The sequence below is a fragment of the Rhinoraja longicauda genome, chromosome 41, assembly GCF_053455715.1.
Source record: "Rhinoraja longicauda isolate Sanriku21f chromosome 41, sRhiLon1.1, whole genome shotgun sequence".
NCBI lineage: Eukaryota > Metazoa > Chordata > Chondrichthyes > Rajiformes > Arhynchobatidae > Rhinoraja > Rhinoraja longicauda.
The window spans coordinates 10,657,314-10,663,313 of record NC_135993.1 but is presented as its reverse complement, the minus strand read 5'-3'; the positions used below and the strand labels follow the sequence as shown (position 1 = coordinate 10,663,313).

The 6,000-nt window shown below is 53.8% G+C and overlaps 1 pseudogene across 1 annotated transcript in view; it reads right to left on the bottom strand.

The window, feature by feature from the left end:
* Positions 1 to 3,480: 3,480 nt before the first annotated feature.
* The window catches only part of LOC144611743 (mitogen-activated protein kinase kinase kinase kinase 5-like), an 83,322-nt pseudogene continuing 80,802 nt past the window's right edge, over positions 3,481 to 6,000 (bottom strand). Inside the window, exon 24 of the transcript XR_013549573.1 lies at positions 3,481 to 3,826. The product of XR_013549573.1 is annotated as a mitogen-activated protein kinase kinase kinase kinase 5-like (transcript). The remainder of the gene's footprint in view (positions 3,827 to 6,000) is intronic.

Below are 6,000 nucleotides of genomic sequence, written 5' to 3'. Positions count from 1 at the left end.
ATCTGTTGCGATCTCTTTCTATGACCCTCACCCACTCTTATTTTCCCCCTTTGTCCCCTTTCTCCTCTGTCGTCTTTCTCTCCCTCCTCTCACCTTCCCTCTCTCTGGTTTCCTGTCGCCTCTCTTCCTCTATTTTCCTCTCCTCCTCTCCCTGTTTCACTGTTTTCCTCTCTCCCCCTCTTCCTCACTTGTTTATCTCTCTCTCTCTCTCTCTCTCTCTCTCTCTCTCTCTCTCTCTCTCTCTCTCTCTCTCTCCCCCTCTCTCTCTCTCTCTCTCTCTCTCTCCCCCTCTCTCTCTCTCTCTCTCTCTCTCTCTCTCTCTCTCTCTCTCTCCCCCTCTCTCTCTCCCCTCTCTCCCTCTCTCCTCCTCTCTCCCAGCGCCGGCGCGGGGGCCACCTGTCAGTCAGCGCGCGGTCGTCATGGTGACGCGTCGCTACAACCTGCGGCCCCCGCCCCCGCGCCTCCCCATTGGCCGCCGCGGCACCGCGCTCTGATAGGCTGCACCCGGGATGGGGCGGGGCCTCGACACACCTGGACACACCTGCCCCCCCCCACACACACCTGCCCCCCCTACACACACATACCTGCCCCCCCACACACACCTGGACACACCTGCCCCCCCCACACACACCTGCACCCCCCCCTACACACACATACCTGCCCCCCCCACACACACCTGGACACACCTGTCCCCCCCCCACACACACCTGCACTCCCCCCTACACACACATACCTGCCCCCCACACACACCTGGACACACCTGCCCCCCACACACACCTGCCCCCCCTACACACACATACCTGCCCCCCCACACACACCTGGACACACCTGCCCCCCCCCACACACACCTGCCCCCCCCCTACACACACATACCTGCCCCCCCACACACACCTGGACACACCTGCCCCCCCACACACACCTGCCCCCACCCCCCCCCCCACACACACACACCTGCCCCCCCCCCACACACACACCTGCCCCCCCACACACACACCTGCCCCCCCACACACCGGGACACACATGCCCTCCCCCCACAAACACACCTGGACACACCTGCCCCCCCCACACAACACCTGCCCCCCCACACACACACCTGGACACACCTGCCTCCCCACATGCACACCTGGACACACCTGCCCTCCCCCACACACAAACCTGGACACACCCTGCCCCCCCCACACACACACACCTGGACACACCTGCCCCCCCCCACACACACACATGGACACCCCTGCCCCACCCCCCACATCTGCCCTCCCCCCACACACACACACACCTGGACACACCTGCCCTCCCCCACACACACACACCTGGACACACCTGCCCTCCCCCCACACACACACCTAGACACACCTGCCCCCCCTGGGCATACCTGCCCCCCCACACACACCTGGACACACCTCACCTCCCCCCACACACACACACACACCTGCCCCCCCCCCCACACACACACCCCTGGCCCAGAGGTTCAACTCGGTCATACCTGGCCCAGGGTCTTGGCTTGGCAACACCTGGCCGGAGTTTGGGCTACACCTGGCCCAGAGGTTCACCTACACCTGGCCCACAAGTTTGCCCTGGGCAACATCTGACTCAGAGGTGTGGCTCTGGACAACATCTGTCCCAGAGGTCTGGCCACATCTGCCCAGAGGTTTGGCTTGGCCTCAGCCACGCTACACCTGGCCCAGGTTTTGGCTACACCTGGCCCAGTTGAGTTTACTGTCACATGTACCGAGGTACAGTGAAAAATGTTTGTTGCAGAAAGATTCTACATGATTGCAACCAAGCGCTCCACAGTGTACAGGTATAGGATAAAAGGAATAATGTTCAGAGGTTTGGCTTGGCAAACACCTGGCCCAGATGTTTGGCAACACCTGGCCCAGATGTTTGGCAACACCTGGCCCAGATGTTTGGCAACACCTGGCCCAGATGTTTGTCAATACCTGGCCCAGTTGGTTGGCAACAGCTAGTTCAGGGGCTCAGCCCGGCACCTGGCCCAGAGGTTTGATGGCTACACCTGGCACAAAGGCTTGGCGCACCTGGGGGTCAAGGATACACCTGAGGACAAGGAGCAGGGCTGAAGATGCCTCTGAGACAAGGAGACAGGCCAAGGTCAAACCTAAAGCTAAAGGTCAGAGTGTACGATGCACTAATGGGATGGGAAGTAAAATTCACCCAAAGACCAGTCAAGACCAGCAGAGAAGATACACCCCAAGTCAAGGGTAGGAAGGAAAGATCCTCGGATAAGTTGGCTTTACTTCCTACTCTTACATTACAGGGAAGATATGGAGGCTTTGGAGAAGGTGCAGATGTTTACCAGGATGCTGGCTGGATTCGGGGGTATTAGTTACACGGAGAGGTTGAGCAGACTTGGACTGTTTTATCTGTAGTGTTGGAGGCTGAGGGGTAGACCGGATAGAAGTGTACAAAATTATTAGTGGTGTGGACAGCCAGAATGTATACCCCAGGTTGGAAATGTCAAAGACTAGAGGTCATAGCTCCTAGATGACCGGGGAAAAGTTCACAGGAGATGTGCTGGACACGTTTTTTTATACAGAGGGCAATAGGTTCCTGGAACGCACTGCCAGGGGTGGCGGTGGAGGCAGACACGATGGTGGTGTTTGAGGTTTTCATCGAGGGGAGACACAAAATGCTGGAGTAACTCAGCGGGTCAGGCAACATCTCTGGAGAGAAGGAATGGGGTGACGTTTTGGGTCGAGACCCTTCACACAAAATGCTGGAGTAACTCAGCGGGTCAGGCAACATCTCGGGAGAGAAGGAATGGGTGACGTTTCGGGTTCGATACCCTTCTTCAGACTGAAATGTCACCCATACCACAGGTGTAGGACAGGTACCTCCTCTGGCAGCTCGTTCCATAAACCCACTACACTCTGTGTGTTAAGCTGTGGCAAGTAAAGAATTTTACTCAATAGACAATAGACAATAGATAATAGGTGCAGGAGGAGGCCATTTGGCCCTTCGAGCCAGCACCGCCATTCAATGTGATCATGGCTGATCATTCTTAATTCAGTACCCCGTTCCTGCCTTCTCCCCATACCCCCTGACTCCGCTATCCTTAAGAGCTCTATCTAGCTCTCTCTTGAATGCATTCAGAGAATTGGCCTCCACTACCTTCGGAGGCAGAGAATTCCACAGATTCACAACTCTCTAACTGAAAAAGTTTTTCCTCATCTCCGTTCTAAATGGCCTACCCCTTATTCTTAAACTGTGGCCCCTTGTTCTGGACTCCCCCAACTCTTAGCCTGAAGAAGGCTCTTGTCCTGAAACGTCACCCATTCCTTCTCTCCGGAGATGCTGCCTGTCCCACTGAGTTACTCCACCATTTTGTGTCTATCCAATTGTTCCGTTGTCGACACTTAAACATTCTTGACTCACCTTGGCCAACCAGACGTTGCAATAAAGGCGATACAACAACCAGATTAAACACATCAAATATATTTCTTTATTTATAGAAAAGCACTTACGATATCATTCGATTCTCACTGAAACTTTACACACTTTTGGTTTTGTAGATGTTGCACAAATAGAGGCGGCCATTCCGATGGCGAAGTAATGGTCAAAGTTTTGACCCGGGTATTGACAACGAGGAAGGCTCTGCGCCTTTAAATATCCGGCACACACCCACCACTTGGCAGCGGTCCTGTGGTGTGCGACCTGCCCAGGTCACGGTCACCCTCCCTGGCAGAGTCTGCATCCGAGTGGGCGGCTTCAGTCGGCAAAAGGGTTCTCCGGTACTTTCATGGTGTACAGGTTGCTGTGGGAAGTGGACTCATCGGATGGCTTGGTCTCAAAGACAACCAGCCTGCAACTGGACAGGACAATAAAGATAGGACGCTGTTAATTATAGGCCGCAAAACCAGAAACACAAGGAACCTCAGATGGTGGTAGGGTCGCCAACTGTCCCGTATTAGCCGGGACCTCCCGTATTTTGGGCTAAATCCATTTGTCCCGTATTAGGGATCGCCCTTGTCCCGTATTAGGCCCGCGGGCCGCTGTCGGCCAGGACAGTGTAGGAGTGTGTTCGGGGAGCGGGGCAGAGTGTGTGTTCGCCTAACGGAGGTTGCGTAGCAACACGCCTCCCGGCCCGGGCGGCCACCATTGGTGGAGCGGGAGCACGTGGCCGCTGGCTGGGTGAGATTACGTGGGGCGCGGGGCGGTGACGTCACCCTTTGTCCCTTATTTGGGAGTGAGGAAGTTGGCAACCCTACATGGCGGACACAGTGGAAAAAAATTGATTTGCGTGCGATCTAGTCACAAGGTCGTAAGTGATTGGAACAGAATTAGGCCATTCGGCCCATCGTGTCTACTCCGCCATTCAATCATGGCTGATCCACCTCTCCCTCCTAACCCCATTCTCCCGCCTTCTCCCCATAACCCCTGACACCCGGCTACGATAGAACTTTATTTATCCCAGGAGGGAAATTGATCAGCCAACAGTCATAAAACACAACGAGATACATGAAACATGAAATTAAAGTGACGAGTGGAAAGGATTGGGGATGTGCAAAGATTGGGAAGGGGGAAGGGTGGGGGGGAGTCAGTCTCAGTCTACCCCACGACAGAAGGGGGAGGAGTCGTACAGTTTGATAACCACAGGGAAGAACGATCTCCTGTGGCGTTCTGTGCTAGACACACCAGGATCAATGATCCTACCATCCATGAGTACATCAGGTCGAACATAGTGTGACAGATACAGAGAAAGTGTAGGTTAAAATAAAATACAAGGGTCACAACAAGGTGGATTGTTGTAGTTAACAATGCTAATGGCATGTTGGCCTTCATAACGAGAGGATTTCAGTATAGGAGTAAAGAGGTCCTTCTGCAGTTGTACAGGGCCCGGTAAGACCACATCTGGAGTATTGTGTGCAGTTTTGGTCTCCTAATTTGAGGAAGGACGTCCTTGCTATTGAGGCAGTGCAGCGTAGGTTCACGAGGTTAATCCCCGGGATGGCGGGACTGTCATATGAGGAAAGATTGGAAAGCCTGGGCTTGTACTCACTGGAGTTTAGAAGGATGAGAGGGGGTCTTATAGAGACGTATAAAATTATAAAAGGACTGGACAAGCTGGATGCAGGAAAAATGTTCCCAATGTTGGGGGAGTCCAGAACCAGGGGCCACACAGTCTAAGAATAAAGGGGAGGCCATTTAAAAATGAGGTGAGAAAAAACTTTTTCACCAAGAGAGTTGTGAATTTGTGGAATTCTCTGCCACAGAGGGCAGTGGAGGCCAATTCACTGGATGAATTTAAGAGAGAGATAGATAGAGCTCTGGGGGCTAGTGGAATCAAGGGATATGGGGAGAAGGCATACTGATTGTGGATGATCAGCCATGTTCACATTGAATGGCGGTGCTGGCTCGAAGGGCTGAATGGCCTCCTCCTGCACCTATTTTCTATGTTTCGATGTTTAAATTGGAAAAAAGGACGCAAAGTGCTGGATTAACTCCGTGGGCTGACAGCATCTCTGGAGGAGGAATAGGTGACGCTTCGGGTCGGAACCATTCTTCAGACTGAAGAAAGGTTCCAACCCGAAACGTCACCCATTCCTTCTCTCCAGCAATGCTGCCTGACCCGCTGAGTTACTCCAGCATTTTACGATCATAGGGTCATAAGTGATAGGAGCAGAATTAGGCCATTCGGCCCATCAAGTCTACTCCGCCATTCAATCATGGCTGATCTATCTCTCCCTCCTAACCCCATTCTCCGGCCTTCTCCCCTTAACCTCTGGCACCTGTCATTGTCGTCTGTCTTCAGTATAAACCAGCATCTGCAATTCCTTCCTACACGGTGGCGCAGCGGTAGAGTTGCTGCCTTACAGCGAATGCAGCGCCGGAGACCCGGGTTCCATCCCGACTACGGGCGCCGTCTGTACGGAGTTTGTACGTTCTCCCCGTGACCTGCGTGGGTTTTCTCCGAGATGTTCGGTTTCCTCCCACACTCCAAAGACGTACAGGTTTGTAGGTTAATTGGCTTGTTATAAATGC